The following is a 13,662-nucleotide window of genomic DNA, read 5'->3' on the forward strand; positions in this document are numbered from 1 at the left end:
ACTTGTTCAGAGAGAGGTCGGACGTTAATTCTGTAAGAGAGAGAGGGGTGCCTGTACCTTATATTGTGGTGATATAAGGAGAGGCAATCTCTACAATGAAAGGGGATACACTAGAGTGGACGATGGTGGAAAAATCGAGGGGGGTGGTGAGGAATTTGGGGGCAGTAGGGAGGCACTGGGGAATGTTGGGGCAGTAGGGGGTAGCAGTCTCATTCTTCCTGCTGTGGCTGCGTTTTCCTAGTGACAAATGTTCCAACATGGCTTGCCATTGCCTGTCTCTGGGTAGAAGTGAGCGACCCTGATCTTCCTTGGTGGGCTCCCATCCCAATGCTTTCCTGGGTGGTATCATATTCCTACCGAGCTCCTTCACCTCCTCAGACTCTGTCCTTCCCAGACTCTGCCCCAGATCTCCAGGTATTTCTTAACCCAGAGTTGGTAACCCTTCCCCAGGTCTCCATCATTGGGAGGCTGGAAAAGCCTTCTCCTGCTTGCTCCTGGCCATGGGATTTTCCACTGCTTGCCTCTCCATCTCTTTCTTTCTCCGTCTGTCTTTTTCCCCAGTAAGGACCCAAAGTAGCTTTTACAAATGACCACCAGAAAATAAGTGTAGGCAACACAGCATGTTTTGAATTTGCAGTAAACCTATCACCATGCAAGAGGTGTTTGTTTGCGCTTGCTAGTGTGTGTGGGGGGCCCACTAGAGATGTGGCCTGGGAGCTAAGGGGGTGGCAGCCTGAAAAAGTTCAGGAGCCACTGGACTAGAGACTTTTTTTTTTTAAAGAAGCTGGGGATTCAGAAAATTTCATACTGCCAATATGCTACAATGCCGTGATACTTGCCCAGGAGCTTGGGGGTTACATATGGGTCTTCTGAGAATTGTTCCCCAACATGGTACCTGCTCCATATTTCAGGAAAGTGGGCAAGACCTTGCCTGGTGTGGCTTGAGGTTGGCGGGTAGTTCCAAAGCAGACCTCTCTGAGGTGCAGGCCTCATGCCAGGGAAGTGGAAGTAAATGTAACTGTTTTGGTTGAAGGTAATTGCAAATGCAGCTCCCCGGGAGCCATGGTGTGAGTACAATAGTGGGGCAGGAAAAATTGTGCTGATGTGGGGAGGAGTGGGGAAGACTGGATTTCCCCATGCATGCCACCCTAGGTACGCCGTCTTACAAGGGGTGCCTGAAGATTACCTGGGATTACAACTGATCTCCAGCCGACAGAGATCAGTTCACCTGGAGAAAATGGCCAGTTTGGAAGGAGGACTCTATGGCATTATACGCCACTGTGCTCAATCCCCTCCCCAAATCCTGCCCTCCTTGGGTTCCACCCCAAAATCTCCAGGTATTTCCCAGCCCATGAAGGAAGTCCAGAATGAAGACCCATCAGCTGATGAACACAAGGAAGGATGGAGAACAAACTCACAATAACAATACCAGAACAAAGTCTTTATTGCATGTAATGCAACATCCATAACCACAGATAATAATACTCACCTATGTTGCAGGTGGGGATGCCAGCCTTCCTGCGGATCTTCTGGAATTACAGCTCATCTCCAGATCACAGAGAGCAATTCCCCTAGAGAAAATGAATACTTTTGAGGGTGGACTCTATGGCAGTATTCCCCACTGAGGTCCCTGTCCTCCCTAGGCTCCATGCCCAAATCTCCAGGTGATCCCCAACCTTACCCCGCCTTCCCCTGCTTGTAGCAGCCAGAGGGACCTGGCAACCCTACTTGCAGGGTTGTGGTAAAGAACAGCGAGCACAAAGTTGCTTTCACCATTCCAAAGCACTGTACAAATACAAAATATCAGAATAATTTCTTTTTGTATGGAACAGACTCATGATTATAGTGCATGCTTTGAGTAAATTCATAAGGATCAAATAGATCCCCAGCTGCAAGCCCAATATGAATCCACTTCAGGATCAACTGAAAACCATTTATATTCAACAACCCACACAGTACACCTGGATTAAGATGAACATTGGTAGTTTGGGTTGATTTGTATGCAAAAAAGAAAAAGTCACTTTCTTGCTTTTGCATACAATCCTGCTAATTTATGGATGCATCTTTACATACCTACTGTACGTTTAAAAATGCACTCTGTACTGCAGTGGTTCTGGAGTATGCCTATGCATGAGAACTGGCTGACAGATTTGGCCCTTTGAAAGCACCCTTTGAAGGTTGTGGGAGTTTTTGAGCCCCCTGCTTAGTCATTAACTCCCACAATTGTACAGAGTCCCATTTGAGCTTCCAGGTCTGCCCCGATTTCTTTTGAATTTCCCCTCCTTTTAGGAGATCAGGCCCCTTTGATATTCACAACGCGGTTGTGAAAAAACTGGACACTGCTTTGGGTGAAGCATCAGCTCCCTGGAAGCTGAGGGATTTGACACACTCAGGCCATGCTGAGATGCAATTGTCCATTCCAAACACTTCCCCACCAGCCCTTTTGTCCTCTTCAGGCCAGATACAACACCTGCTGTGAGCTTCATTTAGTGTCTAAGTTCCAAAAATTTCCATGGCCCCTCCTGACACATCCAAATCCAAGAACAAAGGGGAAGGGCGTTTTCTGGGCCTCGCTATCTGCTCTCACCCCTCCCACAGGAGTTGGTTCCTAGACCTCTGGAGCCAAGCACAGTACTGAAACATTTACATATTTTACAACACACCCGGTCTCCCTCCCCTTCTCACACTTCCGTATCAGCAAAGGGACTGTCTGTGTCAGGACTGTCCGTCACATAGCCAAGGCTGAGGAATCAAATCTTTGTAGTGTGCGGATTTGCAGCACTGGGAGCTTTTTTGGCTCCAGGCCAGCCTAGACAGGCAATTGTAGCATTATTTATGCAACACCACAAATGTTTGTAAAGCCTTATGAATCGTACTAATTATTATTGTTCAGGAATAAATGGCTCACAAGGGAACTATATGTTCTGATTAGTGCCAAGAGATTAGTGTTAAATGATTCCTGGCTTTAATTGTGGGATCCAGGGTGGTTTTTTTCTCCCCTGCATTATTCGCTGTATTTATTGCATAGGTCTGTGTTGCATTGTTATTTTTTAAAGTCTGCAGTCTATCTTGAGTTTCAAGGAGAAAGGCAGATAATAAATGAAGTGAGTAAATAACTAAATGCATTGTCGAAGGGAGAGTGGCTATGGCTTGTTTAATGAGAATCCCAGACGGGTTAGCCGCAAAATAAAACAGGAGTCCAACAGCATCTTTGAGACTAACAAAATGCATCCCAGGAAAAGCTTTTGCAGTTCAGAACTCACTTCATCTGATGTTTTTGGAGTATGCCACCATTAGAGTGAATCCTACACATTTGAAGAAGTGAGCCTGACAAAAGTTTATACTGAAAAAATGTGGTTAGTTTTTTTAAGGTGCTGCTGGCACTCATGTTTTCCTGCATTGCTTCTTGTGTGCCACTATATTCTGATGCAATCCCACATCTTTTGTACAAGTTAGTCTGAAATAGTTCCTTAATCAGAACAAGGCTCAAGTTCAGAGTCACCTTTAAGACCAACGCAATTTTATTCAAGGTATAAGTGTCGTTGTGCTGCTGCTTCGGACCAACAGGGCTAGCCACATCCCACCTGAATCTAGTTCTTTAATCAGTTCTTTAAAACTCTAATACATTGCAGACAGGACACCTACCATGCCTTGTACCAGCCCATGCTTCTCCTTTCTCCTTTTTCTTTTCTCTCTTAAATTTCTGTTTAACAAAGAGTTCTTTGAAACTTCAAAGTTAGTTTACTGCATTTGTGATTTTTATTGTGCAACCCTTTGCAGAAATCAAATGAGTTTGGAGAGGAGTAGCCCCACAGGGCTAAATGATTAGGAATGATTTGTTCCTAATCAAAGGATCACAGTGTATGTGAGGGGTATCCAGTTTATCCTAATCATTCTCCAGTGAGAGCAGCTAGCCTGTCCAATAACATCTGAATCCTTCACAGCTGAGCAGATATTAGGGTGCAAGGTTCCCTGATCCACTGCACATGTGGCACCATACTTTACTATAGCATTGTGGATATGATTTCTGCCTCATGGAGAGGCAGTGTTTGATCTAAAGTCCAGGTAAATGATTTGATCCTCATAGCACATAATCATATCCTCCGTAATAATCACTGTCCAAGGTCCACACATGAAGTCAATATGAGTTTCTACCATGTTTTCCCACTGACTGACATTTCTTGTTATTCAGCTTTAGTTGGCCTGGAGAGTCCCCAGAAGAGTTGAAAAATATGCAAGGAGCTAGGTAAACGTTCTTAAACCCTTTATAAGTTACCTACAGGTGGAGAATTTCAGGAGCGTCTATAGGAGGTACAGGACGATGAGGGAAACTCTGCTCTGGTCCTTTTGCCTTTGAAACATATGAAGGTTTTCCTGCAATTCACACGTTACAAAGTCTACATCTCCCATGTGGACTCCTGACAGTGATCTGCGTACAGGTTTGGAATGGAGGGAGAAAGGGCTTAAGTTCTGGGACATCCAGGTTCGAATCCCCATTCTAACTGTGGGCTGGTCACACACACTCAGGCTACCCTACCTCGCAGAGTTGTTGTTAGGATAAAATGTACAACAGGAGAACAATGTTGGGGAAAAGGACATAGATTAAGGATTAAGCAGTCCACTAGTACCAGGCATTTCAACAAATGCTCTGGTTCCCTGAAAGAAATGACCTAAACACTTTTGGACCATCCCTGAGGCATTTGTGGCCACCACTTTTGGCAGCAGGAGATGTGTTAGAAGAACTTTCCCAGGTTTCAGTTGCATCTTGGGACAGAGTTGCTGATCGCACAGGAAAGGCAAAAGGCGGGAAGCGGTGCTCACCCCCCCCCCTCCAGAGCTGGGAGCCTGCTGAGGGATGTAAGCTTTTATGGGCAAGTGGGAGGGCAAAACAACATGAGGAATTCAGAAGGGAAGCACTTTGATCTTGACTTTGAACCGGGGACAATTCCCAGCACTAGCTCTTGCCTCCCACCTACCCAAAGGATTCCATTTACCCTTGAGGGGAGGGAGGGAGGGAGGCTAGGGCAGGATTCCACTTGGTCAAGGAGCAGATCTTTCTGCTCTGCCCCTCAGCTAAAGTTCATTAATTTAATTTATATTTCACTTTGCTTCTAAAACAATGGGCCAAAGCAAGCTGAATTGTTAGTGTACATTCTTTATGCATTGACATATTCTCCAACATTTAACTGAAGAAAAGAGACTCTGTGCTGAGATCATTGGACTAGTTTTGTAAACAAACCTTGTTTGGATTGACCCTCTGCCTCAGTTTCCTCTCATTAAATTGTGTCTTATTCTCATACCATTGCTTCTGCCTGGGCTGTTTTAATTTATCTTCACTAGCTGACCCTGCACTGGCTTCTGAGGAGGGTTGCCAACTCCAGGATGGGAACTACCACGAGATTTTGGAGGTGGAGCCTGGGCAGGGAAGGGACTTAAGTGGGACTTTATGGGATTTTAGATTTATGTAAAATGCCATGAGCCAGTTGTTCCAGGAATGGTGGTCTAAAACTTTTTTAAAATCCCTAGAACTGATCTCTGTGATCTGAAGATCAACTATAATTCCAGGAGATCTCCAGGCATCGCATGGAGATTGGCAACCCTACTTCTGACTTAGTGTTAGCATTTATTTCATTTTTGCTCCATGTTTCTCCCTAAGGGGGGATCCAAAGTGGCTTGCATTGTCCCTTTATCCTGTTTTATTCTCACAACTCCTCTGTGGGGTAATAAGTGAAAAGTGTGTGATTAACCCAAGGTCACCAAGCAAGCTTCCCTGGCAGATGAGGATTCGAACCTGGGTCTCTCAGATCATAGTCCAACATGCTGACCACAGGAATGCACTGATAAATTAATTGTTATAGTTTCCCTCTTTTTAAGAAAGAACTTTTCATTGAAATAGCGAAATTGGCTGTACTCATTATAGGACACACTATGTAACATTAACCACTTAGATAGGTGGCTAGGATTTTTGAAAAGGTACTGCTGAATTTTTCAAAAAGGCAAAGTTGGATCAAAGCAGTGGCAGGTAATCTGAGAAGGACCGGTATCACACCACAGCACTGGCCACAGTGGGGACCACTGGAGCACCTGCACTGGCATAGCTCTATTCCCTCTCTTAAGGCTTGGTTTCATGAAGTCTGATCCTGTGTATGTTTATTCAGCAGTAAGGCCTGCTGTGTGCAGTAGGGATTTCTCCCAGGTAAATGAACACAGGTTGAAGCATCAGGCTGAATTATTCATTTTCCCCATATGTTCAACTTAATACACACACACACACACACAGCAGTACAAATGAACTCCTTCCTCCTATTGATAACTGAACTGTTCTTTGCCTTGTGGGAACAGCTTACTGTTTTTGTTCATTCTGATAAATCTGTTCATGGACAGATGTGTGTCTTTATTTCTATCTGAGAGACCGCTTGTCTCCTTATGCCCCCCCCCCCAGGATCCTTTGCTCTGCTGGAAGTCCATGGCCCTAAGGAAGCACACCTGGCCTCAACTCGGGCCAGGGTCTTTTTGGTCCTGGTCCCGACCTGGTGGAATGAGCTCCCAGGAGAGCTGAGGGTCCTGATGGAACTTTCACAGCTCTTCCGCCAGGGTTAATAATAACAAGGCCCCTCCTCAGGCTATGCATTAACATCTTGTGCACCCCACCCATAGGTTAACTGCTGTGAGGTGGGGGTGGGAAATTTATACTGCAAATCTTGTTTTACTGGGTTTTTAGGAGGTCTGATGGTTATTGGGTTTTTATGGAATTTTATATACGGTTATAACCAGCCACAAGTCTCCAGAGATTGGTGATCTAGAAGTGAATGAATGAATGATAAAAATACTGCTAAATTCATATGTGTATGTAAAATCAGACAAAGGGCAGGGAGGTGTTGAAAAGATATTCTTATGATAGGCCAAACTTTTTTTTAAGGTGTACTAGCTTCCGTAAGATTACATTATCAGATTTTAAAAAGTACTGCGGCCACTGGTTGAGAAATGCAGGGCTAAGGTCAGGGAATGCTTGTGAAATGTTTGTCCCAAATCCCTTCCTTGAGATAGGACACAAAACCTAAGAACACCTATCTGGGTAAAAGTCTTTTGGAACAGAATGGGACTTCCAAGTGGTCCTGCTGAGAAACACTCCTATAAATGACACTATAGTAAGTTTAGTAGGTACTGTCAGGTAATTAAATTTTCAAAGCTTTTTAAAAACAGTAAATACAAACGGTGACATTACTGGATACAAAGATGCTAATAGCTTACATTAGAGCAAGCCCTTGGGAAAAAAACCTACACGAAGTGCAGAAAGGGTAGGGATGGGATTTTAGAATAGAAGTTCAATTGGGTCAGGATGAATGGAAGCCTCAAAATATTCTCCATAATTTCCCTGCAATGTGTTGAATCACACACTCCAGTGGTAGGCAACTCCCCTTTAGCCCAAATGCCATCTACCTGTGAAGATGGGAGGCAAATGGGGGGTGGGGGTGGAGAATGAGCGTTATAACTGGCCAGACACTCTGGGAACAGAATAAGCCCCAGGGTCGCATCTCAGTCCCTTGGGATGAGGACCTGGCCTGCACACCGAGCCAAATGATTTAGCAGGCTGCTTGTCCAGCACATGGGCTGAGAGCTTCAAGCCACCATAACATCATTCTTGTGTCTTCTTAACCATATCACTGATAGCAGCTCAAGGCTGATTCACATTTCTGGGTTGCAATAAAATACTTTAACAAAACAAGATTTAAAATCACAAGTCAGGATTGCTATACATTTAAGTCCCAGCCCCCCAACCCCCATTTCCAACTGCCTTCTAAAGATGGGAAGTAAGGGACTTAAGAATTAATTTTCTTAATTTCCCAGGAGGAACATATGGGAGAAGATCGTCCGTCAGTGACCCCACCCCCAAGCCATGTAGCGCTTTAAAGGGCAAAACTGACATCTTGAATTGGGCTTGTAAATGGGTTGGTAGCCAGTGGAATTGCTGTATTATCAGGATTAAAGGTAAAGGTAAAGGTATCCCCTGTGCAAGCACCGAGTCATGTCTGACCCTTGGGGTGACACCCTCTAGCATTTTCATGGCAGACTCAATACGGGGTGGTTTGCCAGTGCCTTCCCCAGTCATTACCGTTTACCCCCCAGCAAGCTGGGTACGCATTTTACCGACCTCGGAAGGATGGAAGGCTGAGTCAACCTTGAGCCGGCTGATGGGATCGAACTCCCAGCCTCATGGGCAGAGCTTTCAGATTGCATGTCTGCTGCCTTACCACTCTGCGCCACAAGAGGCTCATATTATCAGGATTACATATTCTCAATACCTGTTTCCAACCAGCAGTCTAGCTGCAGTGTTCCTCACTAGCTGCAGCCTCTGAACCCTCTTTGAGGTCACCCCAAACAATGCATTGCCATAGTCCACTCTAGGTGAACCAGAGTAGCAATCCTGTTCTGGATTAGACAATCCTAATGATGTGATGCAGCCTAAAGCAGCAGCAGGCATCCCCACAGACAGGGCAGCCTGCCTTTTGCGCTTTCACAATGGAGCTCAGTATTGACTCACCTGGCCTTCTGGTGCAGCTTCCTTTGGTGCCTAACAGGAAGCAAAGCATCGCTTCTCCCTCTGGCTCCAGCTAGAAAACCTATTTGGCTCCCTCTCCAGTTTTGAAGGTATCACCTAATCATGCCCACAACAGTTGGCAGTGCATGGACAAGAACCACGCTTGAAAGGACAGAAGAAAAACAGAAAGAAAGGCATCTGATACGATTCCTACTCTCGTATGACACATGACCAGAATTGCAAGATGCAAAGGTCATAACAGGTGTGCGTTGTGGGTTGCCAGTCTCCAGATGGTACCTGGAAGTCTCCCACTATTGCAACCGCTCTCCAGGCAACCAAGTTCAATTCCCCTAGACTAGAGAAAGTGGCTGCTTTAGAATCTTCAGCATTATCCCCTGCTGAGGTCCCTGCAGGTATTTCCGAACCCACAGCTGGCATCCCTGCTAGCACCGATGACTTGGGCCGAACAAGACCAAGTGACGGCGTTTCAGGCTGATCTTCCAGTGCTAGAGGGCTCGGTCTCATTCACTAATAATTAATTATTTTAAATTAAATTGAAAATCAAACAAACAGCAAAGATCAAGAAAACAGGGCACACCAAGCAAAATCAAAGAGAATGTTTTCACAAAAAAGTGTTAGATGCCTTGGATGGTTGAGTTCAAATCCCATGGCTGGTCAGCCAGTCAAGCTGCCTGCCTACAGAACATGATGCTGCCCTTCGATTCCCCACCAAATTGGTCACCAGAGAAACAGCATCCTTCCTAGAAGGCTCATTTGAGCAGCCCCACGCAGAGCACGTTAGAGCAGTTCAGTCTGAAAGTTACCAGTTACCAAGTCACAAACAACAGAGGCTAACAGCACAATCCCATGCCAGTGCAGTGTAGTGTTTAGTGTGTCAGACCAGGATCTGGGAGACCTGGGTTCAAATCTCCACTGTCATGAAAGCTTGCTGGGTGACCTTGGGCCAGTCACATACTCTCAGCCTAACCTACCTCACAAGTAGGTAAAATGAAGGGGAGGAGAATAGGGTCACTTTGTGGCATGTAAACTAGAGTAAATAAAATAGGTATTTACTTAGAAAGAAGTCCAATCTAAATAAATATATTTGTATGACAGACCATCAGAGAACAATTGGACTTTACAGTGCAGTTCTAAGTCACATTACACCCTTTTGTATCCGCTGGGGTTAATTACATGGACAGGTGTAACTGCTTAAAGTGGGACTGCAATGAAGGGTAACTGTACCCATTTAAATACATTAAAACCAATGGGTTTAGAAGAGTATAACTCTGCTTAGCACTCTATTATTAATCAGCAGGGCTTTCATTCACAACTTTTCATACAATTGTATTGATATAGAATTCATAAGCTCTATATCCCAAGTATAATGGAGATATATTTACGAAAATGTTGATATATAGAATGAGAATTTTTTTTGGGGGGGGGAGAAATTAATTTTATTATTATTAGCAATATTTATCATCCCATTTTCAAACAGTTCTTTATAATATTTGGGCTAAATTCTTGCTGATTAAAAAAAGGGATAGTTTTTTTAGTTTTAGTTTTTTAGTTTTTTCATATGAGCTCATGGACACACAAAGGTATTTTGGAAGCTGCAAAACACCATTCTTTTTTCAATACTTCGAACATTCTAGTTTTAGATGCAGTTGAGTTCTTTCTTCTCCATTCCCCTAGGGATAATTGATTCCTCAACTCAAGCTGTCTTTATTGTCAGGAAAGGTTTTCTGAAATGCAGTCGCTGTTTTTCTTTTCCCACCGGTTACACTCCATAAGTTAGCACCTAATAAACACCGCTTTCTGTTTTTTAAGGATATGAACTGCCCAGAAATCTGCTTTCCCTTGCTTTAAGCACAGACAGGCAAAATAAACTCATTTTATATTTTACCATAAATCGCTCACTTCATCTTTTGAGCAGTTTCATTCAGACTGTGAAACCCAAGAGTTGTCAGTATCTCCTCAGGTAACACAATGTTTAAGAAACTCACACGATTCTTCAGCTCTTCAAAAGGAGCTGTTTTGCCTTTGACTTTGGCGTCTTTGACACCCTGTCATTCACTGTCAAGATATTTCCAAAATGAATGTGCTGCACAAACTATTCAGTGAGTAGCCCCTCTCAACCCCTTTGGGAGAAGAAACTGAACTTTTTTGGATATCACATTGTATATGCAGTCTAACAAGATGCTAATCTACATTTAGCCCCAATTTTGGAGGGGGGATCAGTTATGGGGATGTTTTTTTTTCTTCCTAGGGGGCTTGGGGAGCCTGATTTTTCCTTCCTAAAGGGTTTGGGAGACATTTTGGTGGCAGGTAAATAGCTTGCATGAGCCTCTTGTGGCGCAGAGTGGTAAGGCAGCAGACATGCAATCTGAAAGCTCTGCCCATGAGGCTGGGAGTTCAATCCCTGCAGCTGGCTCAAGGTTGACTCAGCCTTCCATCCTTCCGAGGTCGGCAAAATGAGTACCCAGCTTGCTGGGGGGGGGGTAAATGGTAATGACTGGGGAAGGCACTGGCAAACCATCCCGTATTGAGTCTGCCATGAAAACGCTAGACGGCGTCACCTCAAGGGTCAGACATGACTCGGTGCTTGCACAGGGGATACCTTTACCTTTAAATAGCTTGAAAGCAAGAGTGAAGTCCCTGTCTTCCATTACCATGGCCCTGATGCAGAGTGGCTCTAGCAGGGTTTTGTTTTGTTTTGAGGTCAAATATCATGCCTGGATTTCTAAAAACATAAAGCAGCCCTTAGCAGCTAGCCTACTTAGTGATGTACAGAGAACAGAGGCTGGCTGTCTATAATTTATCCAAGTGAAAACTTGTGTTTTACTGGGCCATTTTCCAGCAGGTAATCTACTCTTCTCCAAAGAAGCATTGGAACTCTGTGCGGCACTAAGTAAATCAATAACCCTGATTTAATTACCTAGTCAATGTAAAGTATGATATTTAAGGTGAAAGTGCTAATTCAATTTATAGCTTGAGCCTGTGCATATTTACTTAGAAGAAAGTTCTAGGCTGTTTAGTGGGCTTTACTCACATGTAAAGGTGTATAGGGGTATAGTTTTCTTAATGTCAAATGAATGGCACTGCTAGCTTTTACCTCTGATCAGGGCACTAATCTAAACAAATTAATCCCTACCTGAACTTCAGAAGTACAGCAAAGTGTGTTCATCAAAAAAACATATCTTACACATAAAGCAGACCCACTTATTGTATATGAGTTTTAAAACTCTGATTTGAACTTGGTGGGCTGTAATAGAAGGAAGCAACAATATGCTAATCTGTAAGGAGACCTCACCTCTCTCTGTCAGATATCACATTCCACAGATGGACAACTGCAAATGGTCTCTCTTTGCTTACAATCTCAAAATGTTTTGTAATGGAATGTTGAGGTTTCCAGCCAATGCCTCACCACACCCTTCCAGATAAAAGGAAGAGATCACACACCTATTTCTGTGTATCTCCAATGTGTCTCTGTCTAGAATTGTACTCTGAATGTACCCAATATTTATCAGGCTGACCAGTTCCCAATTTCTCTTTTTACAGTTGTTCCCTGGGTTCAGCATTTATAAATGTGTGTTTAAATTATTTATTTAGAATTTCTAATTTATAAACTTGGGGAAGGCACTGGCAAACCACCCCGTATTGAGTCTGCCATGAAAACGCTGGAGGGCGTCACCCCAAGGGTCAGACATGACTCGGTGCTTGCATAGGGGATACCTTTACCTTTACCTTTACCTTTAATTTATAAACTAATTTTTCCTCAGGCTTTCCCTCATATGTCTGATGAAGGCTTATGCCATAATAATCTTATTTGTTTGCAGTTTCAAAGTGGCACGCATATTTTGTTTGCTTATGAGATAATTTCTATTATGTCCAGTTTTCAAAGGGGTATTAAAGCTGGCCACTATATCATCATTTGAACAATCAGTTCTGCAGATCTATTTAAAAGGGGGGGAAATCTGATTTCAAATTATGGCATTAAAGAAAATCTGAGTTAAAAAAAAAACATGAGAGCAAATGTCTAGACTTTATGGCTCCTTAGATTTGCTTGTAAACCTGTAGTGATCACTGACCAAAAACACTGATGCCAGAGCTGCTCTTAGTAAAATTTCCTGTGGTCAAGAAATGAATTTTAGTGCCCTGTTAAGGTGTCTTAACTACTACAAACACAGGAAATTAGGCCAAATGAACATAGGGAAATGTGTTCTCATAGTATATTCTATTCAAAGTAGTGGGTTTCTGTGAATCAGAATGCCCCAAATGAAACAAGAACAGGAAATCAACTCCAGGTGGAGGATGGCATGCAGAAACCCCAGGTTTATACTTCCTCAGCATACAAATTCTAGTGAAAGAGCACATACATTTCACACTGAAACTCGTGACAGAATCATCCCCACCAGCAACAATCTTATCTACTTGCTTACTGAGACCTTTAGCTATCTCATAATTTGCATAACAGACAGTGCAGTCTCCTGCACACCAACTCGGAAGAAAGTCTCTCTGTGCTCAGTGAGGGTTTACTTGCCAGAAAGTGTGCATTGGATTGCAGCCAGGGCAGCTGTGCTTCTCTTTTGTATCTTTTGTAATGCCTATGTTAATTAGCACTGTTGACTCACCAACATTTTTGCTTGTAGTCCCTGAGGAAGTGCCTTGCATTCTGGTGTCCTACTTTGAGGTCCTCTATAGGCACTGGCCCAGGGATATTCTTATTATTAATAATCAATAATCTTCACAGAATTATACCTTCTTAACAGCCTTGATTGACTGGTCCATCCACATCTTTTCAATCTTTACTTAAATTCGCAGTTTTGGTGGATTTTAAAATACAGTACCTTTGAGTTCAACTATGTTTGTCATTTTAGAGTCCCACACGTACAACAAAATTGTTTACCGATTCAGAATTTAAACAGACTAAGATACCATGGCCGATTAAGGATTTGAACCCAGATCCAAGTCCAATGTTTTATGCATTGTATCATACTATCAGTAATCACATAGAGATAGTGTATTTCTGTGGATAGCGTCTGTAAGTTGCTTGGTGAGATTGTTCAGTGAGGCCACATCTTTGAATAAGGGTCCAGCAAAAAATGCAAATTAGTGTTTCA

The 13,662-nt window shown here is 43.4% G+C and overlaps 1 protein-coding gene across 1 annotated transcript in view; it reads right to left on the bottom strand.

The window, feature by feature from the left end:
- The window catches only part of ABCD4 (ATP binding cassette subfamily D member 4), a 40,038-nt gene extending 38,487 nt beyond the window's left edge, over positions 1 to 1,551 (bottom strand). The window contains exon 1 of the mRNA XM_077323230.1: positions 1,490 to 1,551. The gene's annotated coding sequence lies outside the window, so the exon portion shown is untranslated. The remainder of the gene's footprint in view (positions 1 to 1,489) is intronic.
- Between the last annotated feature and the right edge of the window lie 12,111 nt (positions 1,552 to 13,662).

The sequence above is a fragment of the Paroedura picta genome, chromosome 2 (genome assembly GCF_049243985.1).
Source record: "Paroedura picta isolate Pp20150507F chromosome 2, Ppicta_v3.0, whole genome shotgun sequence".
Classification (NCBI taxonomy): domain Eukaryota; kingdom Metazoa; phylum Chordata; class Lepidosauria; order Squamata; family Gekkonidae; genus Paroedura; species Paroedura picta.